The sequence below is a fragment of the Lepidochelys olivacea genome (assembly GCF_965140295.1).
Source record: "Lepidochelys olivacea isolate rLepOli2 genome assembly, chromosome: 2".
Classification (NCBI taxonomy): Eukaryota; Metazoa; Chordata; order Testudines; family Cheloniidae; genus Lepidochelys; species Lepidochelys olivacea.
Genome location: NC_140412.1, coordinates 45,394,005 through 45,409,405, shown reverse-complemented (window position 1 = coordinate 45,409,405; position 15,401 = coordinate 45,394,005). Strand labels below are relative to the sequence as shown.

At 40.3% G+C, this 15,401-nt stretch overlaps 1 protein-coding gene across 1 annotated transcript in view; it reads right to left on the bottom strand.

The window, feature by feature from the left end:
* LOC311515878 (uncharacterized protein) overlaps positions 1-15,141 on the bottom strand; it is a gene marked incomplete at its 3' end in the record, with an annotated part of 232,334 nt that extends 217,193 nt beyond the window's left edge. The window contains exon 1 of the mRNA XM_084619327.1: positions 15,093-15,141. The remainder of the gene's footprint in view (positions 1-15,092) is intronic.
* Between the last annotated feature and the right edge of the window lie 260 nt (positions 15,142-15,401).

Sequence of the window (15,401 nt, the reverse complement as noted above, 5' to 3'; positions counted from 1 at the left end):
GATCTAATAGGTCGTTTCCATCTCTAATTTCCATGATTCTATAGTGCTATTGAGGTTGATTAAAAAGGCTCTGCAAAACAATGCTCTTCCTGAGGCAATAAAAAAGGCAGCCTGACTGCTAATGGCAAAACTAGTGAGAAAACAGAGCAGGTGTGTGCTTAGAAAAGCAAAAAGAAATCCTACAAGAAGCAAACAAATTAAAAATAAATAAATTCTTAGAGAAAAAACAGCATACCTCTCTTCTGAGACACTTAGCTGATAATACAACCCTCTCAGCATAATTCAGCCCAGTGGGCATTAATAAAGATATTTTCTATTCTTTTTTCTTTCCTTCCCCTCCCCCACCCCAATACAGAACTAGAATAACCATTAGCCCTAACTTCCAGAAAAAAGTTTATTACCATGCAGGAAAATGACTGTTTTGTTTGCAAATTCAGTTAATCAGTTCTGTGTCCTGGCAAAATGTGTAGTAATGAATTTACAGTCAGACACATTTTAGTGCAGTTAATCCATTCTAGTAATATTGATTTCTTCTCAAATAAAAGGAAAAGTTAGATAATTGCAATGTTTTCCTTTGTACTATTCTATTTTATTAGCAATTTTATTGGGGCCCAGTTTTCAGATAATTTAGATGTACAGTGTCAATGGTGTACTGGGTTGGACAGGGAAATTGGCTAGCTGTCCATGAAGCTAGATTTGCACGGGCAATTACCCAATTTGCATGCATGGTCATAGGAACGTGTATACATTTTTGCATGCATAAATTCTCTGAAAACCTGTTCCATGGTGGCTAAAACCCCTGCCTAAAAGAAATTATACATGTGACATTAGGAATCAGCCACAGTAACTCCATAGGATGCTTCTCTGTATTCTTTGGGAAACAGTTCTAGACCAGGGAGTTGGACTGATGGTAGGTAAAACTGTTTGAAGGGTCAGATGGAAATTGATATTTGCTTCCAACTTGATTAGGTTTTGTTGTCCACTTGAGGATAGCAGAATTAAAGATGGGACATGATGGCCTGTGTTTCCATTATTTACTCTACATCCCTTTGGAGAATGCCTGCTTTAAAGGCCTGAGGACTGAATAATTGCTGGAAGGTTCCATTTATAAAAGGCAGAGGTATCTCTGTACAAAAGGGTGAGCTTCTATCTCCTTTAATTAATAGCCAGGTAAAGTTGTGTAGTTTTTTTTTTATCATATCACACTGATTTCTATTTTTCTTGTATATCTGAATCCAGCTCCTTTGTTATTGTGTTTAACTACTGGTAGAAACACATCTATCTCTAGTTTTATCTTAGCAAGGTGTAGCATTGCAAATAAAAAGAGTAGAAAAACACAAGATCATACATTTGCAGACATTAATTTATAGAAGGGCTAAAAACCAGAACCTTGAAAGAGAACCCTTTGAATCTGGATTCACAGTTCAGGAGCTGAACTTGTTTCTATGATTCTGATTCTGTGTCAAATCCTAAATTAGAAGCGTTCTATTTTCCAAATCCATTTCAGATGTGACTGAACTCTCACCGATTCATAGATTTTAAGGCTAGAAAGGACTATTATGATAATCTAATCTGACCACAAACAACTCACAAGACTTGGTGCTGTTGAATCGTAATTGTTATTCAGCCTTGACGCCAACCCAACGTAAACCTAATCTGGATCTGATCACAGGCTCCTTCAGCTCTTTTACATTAAAAATATTGGCATAGAAGGGATATCAGGAACGCCTTTCTGTCCAGAAAAATTATAACAGAGTGGCAGGGGATGCATATGTGAAATAATGAAACCTTCTAAAACACACTTGTCATAAGTAGATCCAGCTCTTGCAAGATAATTTTCTAGTGTGTTCTACAAGAACCACTCAGGTATATTCTCATCACAATACATAGTGATTTGTGTGTGTAGCACCCATTTGTGCTAATGTTAACAGCATGCATAACCTCCCCTACATATAAACAAATCAAAGAGAGTATACCCCAAAAACACCTTTCTTGATATCAGGGTGGTAAAATTAATCTGGATGCACAAGGGATAGGTTTGTAATCAGCAATTTAGATTTCTTTGCTGCCTTTCTTAATATCCGCAAAACTCCAGCTGACACAGTAAAATGTATTTCAGGATTTTTTTTTTGTTTGTTTCCTTTTAGTCCTTTGCCCTTTGAAACTAATAGAATAAAAATAATCATCACAGGAGACTGTTATGCCTGTGTAATTCTTTTCAGTGCATTGATAATTATTGTATTTCACGTGGTCTTTTAATTACATAGTATCTGAGATTAAAATTCAACAGCAGCTCTCACTGAGAAAGTACTTTAATATCTGCAGTGCTGCTCCTGCACATTGGCATCTGAAGATAGGCTAAAAAAGGGGGGCATTCAGTGCTTGCATTCACATCCCTTCTAACTGACTGCAATGCCAATGAGCTGCACTGACTCTTTAAACAGACCTCCCACATTCTTGATAGGATGTTTTCTAGCAGAGCGATCCACAAATATTATCATTCAATGACAATACAGTTTCATCAAGGTACGTCTCAATCCACAGGATACAAGTCCCACACAACAGACGGAAAATCTGGCGCAGTGATGCGCACACCGCGTGTGTTACTTACTGGTTATTGCGGTGGTCATACCGAGTCCCGTATGGCATTGTATTAACGAATGGCATGCAAGCACCTTCTGTTGAAACATCTGCGACAGGGAAATTTCAGGCATTTTTCCAGATATTTTTTGTGCTCTGGACCAAATTTTCATTAGGAGTATAAAACCTGGCAGGCAGCATTGTTGTGTATGATTTTTTAATAAACTGGGACATGCCTTTGTTAGAAGAGTGAGGAAAAGGGCTCTTAAGAGATTTCTTTCTATTACAAAAAGTTCAGAAAACATACAACAGCTCACAAAATAGCATCTCCTAACTTTTTTTTCTCCTCCAGGAGTAAGATTTCCTGATTCTTTAGATGTATATAAAGATTTAGAGTTTTTGAAACGTAACCAAAAATGTAGATTTTTTTTTTCATCTCTCAGATGAAATGATTCCAACAGTGGCATTACTTGAGAATGTGTTCAAAGCGAGCGTATGCAGCTAACATAGACTTTTAGCATCTTTATGACGCCCGCTGCCAAGAATCTCACAAAGGATTTTCGCTTACTTAACTGACAAGGTCCCTTGGAAAAAAAAATAAAAAGAAGAAAGGGTAACAAATGGGCATGTGTCGATTTTATCTTGTATACAACGTGAACCTAACTCATAGTGTTACTCTTTTTTGTTTGTTTTAACACCAAATCACACATTATCCATTCTTCACTTCCCTGTAAAACAACAGCCACCAGACACAACCCGAAGTTTCCATTTTGTAATTCTCCCTGCGATCCTATGAACACTAATGCAGAACAAACATGCTTGGCAGTAAATATGTACATTATCATTATGTAAATAGGTACGTTATCATTGTAGCAAAATGATGATGTTCTTTGCTAAGCCTATGTTCCCTTCCCAAAACATTATGCAGTTTGAAGTATAATTCCCATTATACCACTGGGGCTGGAAAAACACTTCAGTTCAACAGTTATTAGTATGCTGTATGTAACAAAATGTTTTCCATATATAAAGATGGTGTGCAATTCTAAATCTTTCCAGACAAACTAATGCTGTTTCACATGGTACAATTCAGCCTTAGCAATAAACAGAAGCATTTTGAGATTAATATCCATTTCCATGTTCAAACTGAGCATCATGTTATGACATTTTATATTGACAACACTGCAAGCTGAGATGATAGCATTTTAAACTGAATGAGGTGAATGATTTACTACTAATATAAATTACACTGCATTTCTGAACCTTATATGAACTAGGAATGACTGCATGTCACAGTCTGTTTGGAAATATTACAGTGTTTACATAAAATCCATTGCCTGTGTATAAGCAAGTATATCAGCACAGGAGAACTGAAATCTTTAGGCATGGAGTAATTCTTAAAGTTCTTGTGGCAAAAGAAAAAAAGCAGCATACTAAATGCATATGTTGTGCTCTGTGCAATAAATAACAAATCCCATGCAAGTCATACAGTATATCTACCATGTACCTATGGTATATATTACATGGGGACAGAAGTGCCAGTTTCCAGTGCTTAGTTTGTAAAGAAAGAGGTGCCAGTGCTCAAGCAATTAAGTGTAAGGGCTCAAGCAATTTTTTTACTTTCATAACTGATGCAGCAAGTCGAGAGGTGCCGGGGCTATGAACTGCCAAGCCCAGAGGTGCCAGGGCTCAGCCTTGTCAAGCCCTGGCAAAAATTAAGCACTGCCAGTTTCCTATAGCTATCTAAAGAAGGGAGCACAGAAGGAAAACCAGGGATAAAGTCATGTTGGATGAAAATATTTATAACAGTTTTAGGTAAGTAAATGGGAATGTGTCTTATTCTTTCTGAAAAAGTGGGCTAATCCTTTAGAATCACCGAATCATGGAAGTATGTAAATGGGTTCAAAATGTCTCAAGTTTCTGCTTTCCTTTTCCTCTGAATGCTGCTTTGAACTGAAAAAAATCAATCTTCAGAAAAAGAAAATATGCCAATTAGCATGGAAAAATGAGACAAATTGAAGTCACTAACTACGAAAGAGATGAGGGAGGGTCTGATTCTTACAGATTTGCTGCCCATTCATACCAAAATATCATGTACCATATACCAGCTCAGAAAATGTTAGAGTTTTAAACAAACTATGCAGATGAATCAGTTGTTCAGTTGTTTTAACGCCTCAGCTCCCTTCATTTCTTCCCTTAAACCAAGAAGAGGCAGCATAGCCTACGAGTACACTCAGAGCTAATGTGCATGGTTAGTTCCTCTTTCCAATGACACTGTGATTATTAAAGACGTATATTGCGGTAGTGTCTAGTGGCCAACCAGACCCCATTGTGGTAGGTGCTGAACAGAATAAATGACAGTCTATCTATTTTACGTACTTACTATAGTATCTGAACACCTCACACATTTAAGTGTATTTATCTGCTCCACATCCTTGTGAAGTAGGACAGTTTATCCCTATTTTACAGATGGAGAACTGAGGCACTAGATGACTTGCCCAAGGTTGCACAAGAGGCCTGTAGTGGAGCAGGGAATTGAACCCAGGTCCCAGACTAGCATCCTAACCACTTTCTCTCCCTGACCTAAAGAGTTTACATTCTAAAACACAAGACATAACAAGTGAACTGGGGTAAAGAGGGAGAGAGAGAGTAGGGTGACAGAAATATTAGGATGCATGCTATTATTAGCCAAACAGGAACACTAATCACATAGTTTTCCCTGATAATCCATGCAGTGTTATCAACACGTATGCTGTTCTTGAAGCTACAGAACAGCTTGTTAAGCCAGCAGAACTCCATAAGGGACCATGCTCTAACAATTAGCCCCTGGGAGTATAGGCTCTGTTCTGCTACTAACTCCTTTAGAAGTTTTTCAGAAATAAGCTTATATTTAAAAGCTACCTGTGATTTTCTAGAAATTTTTTTTCAAACTGAACAAATTAGTCTATTGTGTATAACATGAAACAATTTAAAATATTAAACTTATAATCAGCGCAAGCAATTTAATAGATTAACTTATAACCAGATTGGTTGACTGGATCTGCCAGAACTGGGTTCCTTGGAAGGAAATAAAGGAAGTAACCCACATGGCTACATATATCCCTGCTGAAGTCAACATATGACTTTAATTTACTATATTCAAGTGGGATCCCAATTGCCCAAAATGCACTGCAACTGCCCTTAAATTTAAAAGCAAGAGTAAAACAATAATTAGAGCCCACTTAAACAAAAATATCCTTTCAACTGCTCAGACACTTAGTCCCACAACCGATTTTAAACTCTAGGTCTCACACCCAGAGCCACCTTAATCATTTACATTATTAAGCTCTTCAGTCCATTGTTGTTTACTCTGCTCAGAACTGCCTTAACATATGTGGTTGTTTGGAGATTCCGAGGTGACATGGTCAGTTTGATGAAGTATACATACGCTTTTGGCACTGCATATCTGCAATATCACGGACGGTCAAAGAGGCGCCTGTTATAAAAATACACAGTGAAACACAAATGGAGGACTGCTCTTTCTCAAAGGCTAACGTAATGCATTCCTTCTGTTTAGGCTCATTTTCCAGCCTTTCACATTCTTTGTGAACAAGAGTTATAAAACCAGCCTGATGCTGGCCAATTATTTTTACTTTGAAGGCCATTAATCAAGATTGACTAAGAAAATGAAGACAGCTAAGCAAAATTTCATATGTGACTAGAGTGAGATTAAAATAAAACCAGATGGGGATGGACAGAGACGCTAACCATTTTTTTTAACTCATGTAATAAATGTCTTTTACAAATTACAGCACTCTTATTTTCTTACAGTAAATCAAATTGGGTCATAATGTACAAGTGGTCTCATTGCTGAAATGTCAAAAATAGAACCTGCCTTGTTCTCCCAGAGTAATTCCTCAAATCTAAACCAGCAGTGTGGCCTGACAGCCTATAAACCATCTACCTGGATGCAGATCAGTTTTAAGGTAACTGTCTGTAGCTGATAGATGTATTTCCCAAGCCCGCAAAGTAAGCCATACATTGAAATCCATAGAATCCACTATTCTTAAGGGTCTGAATTTTTAGTTTATCTGTATTTGTTTATCACTGTTCCTGGTATCTCTTCCCTTTCTACCATGTTTTTTCACTGAATTCTCTCTTTTTGCCCCTTTTCCAGTTTCTTTTAAGTGAAATGGTTGCCCCACAATGTGCAAGTGTGAATCAACCTTTTGAACCCAGGATGTTTGAGTGGGTTTGAAATGAAGGAAATGGAAAGTTCATCCAATTCCTGTTCTTCTGGTCCAATCTCTTTACAAACATTGGGTCACACAAAAGAAGTCTAAAACCCAGTACATTCTGCTTAGTTCTGTTCTCAGAGCAAATGAGGTTGGGTTGCAAGCTTTCAAGGGAAGCTGATCAGTGGGGAAATTTAATAGCCACCTTCCTAGATCCTTGGACATTTCATGAGACTGCCCTCTCCTTCATTCAGTTCCACCCAGTCCCCATCTTCTCAATGGCTCTCCCAAAGTCTACCCTTCCAAAAATTATGCCTTCTGAGTCTCCACCCCCAATTCCATACTTGGAAAGGGATAAAATTGCAAAGGCAGTTATTGCTGTTCATAGGAGTAGCTTCTGATCAGATTTCCACCTGAAAATCCTCAGGCAAGTCAGAGAAACATGTAGAAAAGCAGGCCTGCTTTGATCCTCCAAAAGGTACAGAGTTTCTACTCCATGAATTTCAGAGGATATAGCTTTGGTGGCATCTGAAATCTACCAACACTCTTATATGGCCTGCATTACTGTAGTATCTGAGCAGTTGGGAGTATGAAGCTGAGCGACTGGTCTAACATTTCCACATGTCTGAGGGGTTCTGATGAATATTCCTCTCCTCTGCAGTGTGTGGCGGAAAGGAATATGTGGCCCAATTGCTAATTAATTCTTAGAACCCAAATGTCAGGCAGGAAAAATAAGGTCCTATTATACCCATTTTACAACTGGGAAAACTGAGGCGAAGAGGTTCAGACTTTACCAAATCCACAGCTGTGGTAGAAATCCAAGTCCATATTAGAGTACAGAACCTGTAGGCTTTGAGTCCTCTACTCAGATCAGACCTCTCCAATTAGGCAGAGGACACAAACTCCCAAAATGCAACAGTTGCTCACCAACCTATGAACCTCTTCTCATCTCCTCCTAAATCTTTCCCTGAGACCCTCTCTGGTGTGGTCAACTATGTACCACATTAGAACATCATGCCTGTTCTAATATATTAAGCATTCCATACAATAGTCTATCTGATGCTGTGGAAAGACACTCTACCTCTTTTTGTAAACTACGCTTGTGTATAGCTGGCTGAAAATTTCAATTAAATTATTTGTGAAGAACTGTCACCATTTTTCAAATGGCTCTATTGTCTGCTCTTTTGAACTAACACCATACATGTGCTGCGTAAATCTCTAATGGCACATACTCAGAATATATACTTTAAATAATCCACAGAACGCTCCTTGATGATTTCAGTGCTGTCTCTATTCACTGACAAATTTTATATCTAGCAGTTTAATTAAATGAATATATAATCTACTCATTCCTATTCCAGGACCACATTATGATCTCCTCAGTACTAACAAGCTCAGCTACTCACAGTAATACATAACCATTTTAGTGTTTCTAATCTGCCTTACTTTTTCTTTTTACAGGAACTACTGTATAAGAGTCAGGGAAAGGCAAACTCTTGAACATCCTTATTCAGCCTAGACCCTGATCCTGCAAGGTGCTGAGCACCCTCCACTTCCATTGCCTCCATTAGGACTCATGAGACTTCAGCACTTCCCAGGAGACTATCAGCACCTCAGAATCAGGTCCCAAATGCAGTAGTAAAATTAATTGTCTATTTTCTTATGCTTAGCATGTGGAGTCTTCATAGGGCTGTAGTATCTCACCATTGCTGCTGAGCTTAAATCCTATATTATCAAACCATTGCACAGAAGGCGTGTGATCAACTCCAGCTAAGCTCTTTGGCGGTTTTAGGTTTGCCAGGTGCTTGCCAGAGTACAAGCTGCTCTGTGGACAGTGACACCTGACTGTGAACTGCGAACTCCTCTGCTTTTCTGCTCAGGTGTTTCTTTTGTCACACAAACCAGTAATTGTCTGCAGGTGTGCTGAACTGTTGGCCAGTATATAGCTCCAATGCATGCTTCAGTAAAACGGGAAAGACTTAAGCCAGAGAGATTTAGCCTGCAGTGTTATACAGGCGTCCTATTTAAAGTCATCATTGCCTGGCATACAGAATAAAATTCGTTCAACCTGTGATGATACAGAATAAAATCCTTTCAACCAGATGGCTGTAAGCGTTAGCAGCCGAAAGACCAGGTATGTTCATTAAACATGTTTACTGATGATTCATATCAATCAGATTGCCCAAAGGCTGCCAGTCCCGATCTTGCATGGCTGTGGTAAGGAGAATTCATCATCACTAAACTAGATTTATTTTTCAGTATAAACAATAGCTTCTGACTGTGTAGCCAATAGAGATGTTTTGGCTTACTTTAATCAAGTGGAATCAATCTCAGAGGCTGATAGCAGCATAAGAAGGTAGGTAATAGAATAATAGAAATTACAGTTTATGATCTATGCCCTTTCCCCAAAGGGAGGGGGAAATCTAATGGGTAAAGCACAGAACTGGGAGCCAAAAGACATGAGTCTGATTTTAAGTACTGCTTCTGACTTCCTGTATGACACTGAGCAAGCCACTTAAGTTATCTGTGCCTCCACTTCTCTCTGTGAACTGTAGAATAGAGATAATATTACAATTCTTACAGACACCTTGGTGATGGGAAACACAGAAACCCTAACAGAGAAACAGCTATCTCCCAGGGAAGTGGTGACAGTTAGTCCATTAGATTGACTGGTACTGAATATCAATTTTAGACCTGAAATGCAGCACCAATTAAAAAAATGAATAGGGAAACAGTCTCTGCTAGATGGTAGGGAATTTGATCACTCTGTTTGGGGCAGTTGGGAAACAAAGGCAATTTTCAAGGGTGCTGCTTGCATCTTGAAAATATGGGCTCTATTCTGGGCACTAAATTGGAGCTGTACAGACACTAAGGTTGGAATTTTCAAGGGATACAGGAGTCAGCGCTCAGGGTCAGAACCAGATAAGAGGCCACATGCCAGTGCTAAGGGTCAGAACTGAACTGAGAGATCAGGAATTGGAGCGGAGTGCCAGAACCAGCTTACCTGGAGTGAGGAAACAGTGGGGCCACAAAAGAGACAGGTATTATCACAGGGATAGATGAATGCTTTGAGCAGTCACTAAATTAGTGGTACTGGTGATGCTGAGCTTAAAAGCTGGTCTGCTGACCCTTCCAACCAATCAGGTGGTGCAGTCAATCATGCAGCCAACCAGGCCAGCTGTGCTTATTATGTTGCCTGGAGATGCTGAGAGAATGAACTACATATGGATATATCAGATGAAGAATGGGGAAAGAGCTGGACAAGCGTCTGGAAAATATCGAATTCACACCTCCTTAGATTCTTCCAAAACCAGATTTTTAAACAATTTTATTGGACACCTGAGAAATACCTACGTCAGATTTTTCACCTGTTGGAAAATGCTGGAGATGCATGTTGCAGAGCAGACATCAAATCTATCACACCTATTGATTTTGTTGTTCTAAAGTCAAGTGATGGATTGATGTTTCTAGAAGCCCCCCTTGTTCTCTAGAAGCCTCGTCCTAGTCCCAGTTTTGTGTCTCTAAATTTTCATCTTTATTCATTTCCTCTGAGATAGGGCTAACAACAGCTAAGGCCTGTACATGGGACCACACCTTCAGACCAGCTGGATAATGAAGTCACAGTGAATCATTAACTTGTGTTTGACAATGAGAGCCCATTCTGTGGGTGCTCTGTAGTCTGTTCGGGCTGCTTCTTCGTTTCCAGGTGGAGTCTGAGTTTTGCGGGGGAAGGGGATGTGTTAACTTCTGTATAAAGATCTGAATGGCTTTGGATTTCCCTATGTGAAAAACTACCTTTTCCTCCCCATATGATACTGTCACTTTTTGGATCAGCTGAAATGACTGAGCTGCCAGGAAGTGCATCTTTTGTGATCAGCCCTTGAATCTAGAATTTGCACCACATGCTGGTCTGAAGTAGCCACAAACCTTTCCATTAGGCATGCTGTGAGGCCCTTATCTTTGCTCAGTGTGGAGGGAGAGGGCGAGAAAGAAAGCTGGCGAATAGGATTGGATCTGGGCTTCATATTTGGATCTGGGCTTCAGGTGGATCTGGGCTTCATATTTCAGATAGGCTAGTCATTCTGCTGATTGTGTTTTACAAGTAATTGTAAAAATGCATAGAACCACAGGATAGGAGCTTTTTAATATGTTTAAAATATTAAACAAATCACTATATTTAAAATAAAAGTGTGCTCGGCCCAACCATCTGACTAATGCTGCCTTAATGGAGAAGTTTTCATTTAATGGGATAAATAACAGAAAAAAATAGCACCAGGGGCCAGATCATGCCTCCCTGCCCTGAGTGTACCAGGAGATTAGCTGGGGGCAATTTCAGCACCAACATAAATTAGGGAGCCTGGAGATTGCTCCAAGTTATGCCTGCCAAAGTTTGCTGGAGGGCAGCATGTTCCAGCCTTGCCTCAGCCTGCCTTAAACAGACTCCTGTGCTGGGTGAAGGGCTGAGGGTGGCACAGAGCTCTCCACCAGCCACATTGTAAATGAACAAATTTATTTGGGCATAAGCTTTTGTGGGCTAAAACCCACTTCATCGGATGCATGCAGTGGAAAATACAGTAGGAAGATATATGTATACACACAGAGAACATGAAAAAATGGGGGTTGCCATACCAACTGCAACAAGACTAATCAATTAAGGTGGGCTATTATCAGCAGGAGAAGAAAAACTTCTGTAGTGATAATCAGGATGGCCTATTTCAAACAGTTGACAAGAAGGTGTGAGTAACAGTAGGGGAAAAATTAGCGTGGGGAAATAGTTCTTACTTTGTGTAATGACAAAGCCCGTTGCCAACTCTGTCCACCTATCTATTCAAGAGACACCATCACAGGACCTAATCACATCAGCCACACCATAAGAGGCTCGTTCACCTGCACATCTACCAATGTGATATATGCCATCATGTGCCAGCAATGCCCCTCTGCCATGTACATTGGCAAAACTAGACAACCTCTACGCAAAAGAATAAATGGACACAAATCAGAAGTCAAGAATTATAACATTCAAAAACCAGTCGGAGAACACTTCAACCTCCCTGGTCACTCAATTTCAAACCTAAAAGTTGCAATTCTCCAACAAAAAAGTTTCAAAAACAGACTCCAACTACAGGTTTCAGAGTAGCAGCCGTGTTAGTCTGTATCTGCAAAAAGAAAAGGAGTACTTGTGGTACCTTAGAGACTCCCAAATTTATTTGAGCATAAGCTTTCGTGAGCTACAGCTCACTTCATCAGAAGCATGCAGTGGAAAATACAATAGGGAGATTTTATATACACAGAGAACATGAAGCAATGTGTGTTACCATACACACTGTAATGAGAGTGATCAGGTAAGGTGAGCTATTACCAGCAGGAGAGAAAAAAAACCTTTTGTAATGATAATCAGGGTGGGCTATTTCCAGCAGTTGACAAGAACATGTGAGGAACAGTAGGGGCAAAAATAAACATGGCTAAATAGGTTTACTTTGTGTAATGACACATCCACTCCCAGTCTTTATTCAAGCCTAATTTAATGGTGTTCAGTTTGCAAATTAATTCCAATTCAGCAGTCTCTCGTTGGAGTCTGTTTTTGAAGTTTTTTGTTGTAATATTGCGACTTTTAGGTCTGTAGTCGAGTGACCAGAGAGATTGAAGTGTTCTCTGACTGGTTTTTGAATGTTATAATTCTTGACTTCTGATTTGTGTCCATTTATTCTGTCCAGTGTGGCCAATGTACATGACAGAGGGGCACTGCTAGCATATGATGGATGTGCAGGTGAACGAGCCTCTGATAGTGTGGCTGATGTGATTAGGCCCTATGATGGTGTCCCCTGAATAGATATGTGGACACAGTTGGCAACAGGCTTTGTTGCAAGGATAGGTTCCTGGGTTAGTGTTTTTGTTGTGTGGTGTGTGGTTGCTGGTGAGTATTTGCTTCAGGAATTAATTTGCAAACTGGACACCATTAAATTAGGCTTGAATAAAGACTGGGAGTGGATGGGTCATTACACAAAGTAAAAACTATTAACCCATGAAAGTTTATGCCCAAATAAATTTGTTAGTCTCGAAGGTGACACAAGTACTCCTGGTTTTTTTGCTGATACAGACTAACACAGCTACCACTCTGAAATCTGTCACCAGCCACATTGACTCTCCAGCTGCCTGCACTCTGGGAGACTCCTGAGCTGTCTCTTTAGAGCAGCTTTAAGTATCCTTGACACCACTTGAGGAACTTAGCATGAGCCAGGATCTGGCCCACTGAGAGTAACTTCACTCACTTGCAGGTGAGCCCAGTGTTTTGATTTTATAATTTGGCTTTGACACTGCACTAGAGTGTGAAGCTGGGTTTAAAGAGGGAGATTCAAATGTGTTCAGTGTTGGTCTAACTGTTCTCCCGTTGAACCGAGTGGGAATGTTACCACTGACTTAATCGGGACAGAATTAGGCCAAGGCTGGGCGCTTTTGAAAATCCCACCTAACTGTCTCAGCTCAGAATGATTCTTCATGTTACTAATTGTAGAAACTATTCATTTAATCAATGTAAGGTTACATGGGTCAAATTCTTACCTCCTTTGCAGTCCTGCAACCATGCCAATTACAATGCCATCCAGTGGCTGTAACAGAATTTAGCATGAATGTCAACTCCTCCTGACCTCACTTATCTTAAAATTGCTTTGAAGTGTCTCAAACGTACATATAATTTCCATTTAAAATATGAAAATTGGCCAGGGATTAGTCCATAAATCTAATTATTTTTGGTACTGTGAATTTAAAAAAAAACAAAATGTATAAAAACTTTGTATCTGCACAAGTAAAATGCATTTTTCCTTACACATTTCTATAATGTTTTTTTCAGGCTAACACATGTTCTAACTACAGATTGACACAACAGACCGAAGCAGTTCCAAAGGCAGTTATATGGGGAGGAATATATGTCATAAGCATATTCAATGATAGACAGGAATCTTCTGGTCTAACCGCTACATAAGATGCATTTCAATAAATTACCAAAGTATATATTTATCTAGTTGATCAAAACAGCACAAGAAGTGCCTTTCTGATCTATGCACTGGGGGCCCTAATTCTGCAATGGGAACTGCTAGCACTGACCGTGTCCATCTCTTCTGTGCTAGTGGTTTCCGCTATGCAACAGCGGACTGTAGTGAAGTCTCCAATTTTTGTCATGGAGGTTGTGGAAGTCATAGAAGCCGTGACTTCCAGAGACCTTCGTGACTTCGGCCTTGGCAGCTGGGAGCTGCAGGGTACCCCTACCGCCTCTGGCGACGGGGCCTCCTGAGCTCACAGCCTTCGGTAGCAGTGTTGTGTAGAGTGTCTCTGAGCTGGAATTCAGAGTCAAGGGTGGGTCCCGGTTCCTCTGCCAGCCATGCTGGGAGTGGCACCGTGAGGCAGTGAAGTGGAAGACTGCCTGAGACTGCTGGAGAGCAGGAACTTTGATTATGCCTCCCTCCCCTCCCCACCCCCAGAAGGGGAAACCACAGTACTGATCTGGCTGGAGGGCTGAGCCAATTAGAGAATGCTGTGATTCCTGGTGTAAGAGAGGAGCTGCAGCGGGTGTAACCCCTGGAGGAAGCGTTGGCCTGATGGAGCTAATCCCCAGAACTGCCAGGAGGTGGTGCCGTCGAGTGGTGAGTAGAGCAACCTATCATGCTCCAGTATTTTACTCCATTTACTGAGTAATTTACTTCAGTGGGAGCAGGATAGAGCCTTTACATTAATTTACACGGGTGTTGCTTGTAGAAAGTTTGCCCAGTGCTCCAGCAAAATTGTTTTCTCCAAGCAGCTTTGAATATTTTTCAACTTAGCCAATATTTCTCCCTGCCCGTTGTTATATTTATGAAAACTCTTAACGTCAAAACAAGACCTATGTGCATCAGATTCCTGTCCCTAATGTGGAAATAGCAGCTTGCGCTTTTGCATTAGAAAGGAGATCGTTCAAACACTTTAAAACTGTGTAAGATTCTGAAACACACAAAAAGACAATTTTCACCAAAATGCAATTTTTAGACCAAAAAATGTGGGTGGGGGTTCAGAATGCCCTCAGCTCACATGAAATAGTTCCAGGACATCCTACCCAGTTATGTCACTCAATTTTAGTCAGCCTGTAAAGAGACATAACATTTCATAACAATGACATGTCTGCTTGGGAAATGGCAAGGGATGGGGAGCGGGTGGGAAGCAGTTCTGAAAATCCTCTCATTCATCTACACAGAAAAGCTTACCTTCTTCAACTGAACCAGGTTACATTTAAAAATATTTTAAAACAAATTGAAAAATTAAAGGACTGGTTACCTGGGAAAGGATTCGGGTTTCAAGGTAGGAGTGGGAAGAAGAAGTGCCTGATTTCTCTGCTACGTGTGGGTATTTTGATGGAATTTAGCACATCTCAAGCTGCCAGACGCCCAGCACTACTCCTATGAAGCAGCACTGCTTCTCCAATTAAAGAGCAGAAGCGCGGCTGCTTCCAGGCAAGTGGAAAGGAAAGTTGGCTTGAGTGGCAGCAAAGGGAGGGGGTCGGGGAAAGTAAAGAGAAGTGCTAATTTCTTTATAAGAAGTTGGAGGGGGAAGGAGAAGTTATGGGCTGGCAATGTCAGGAGAGCC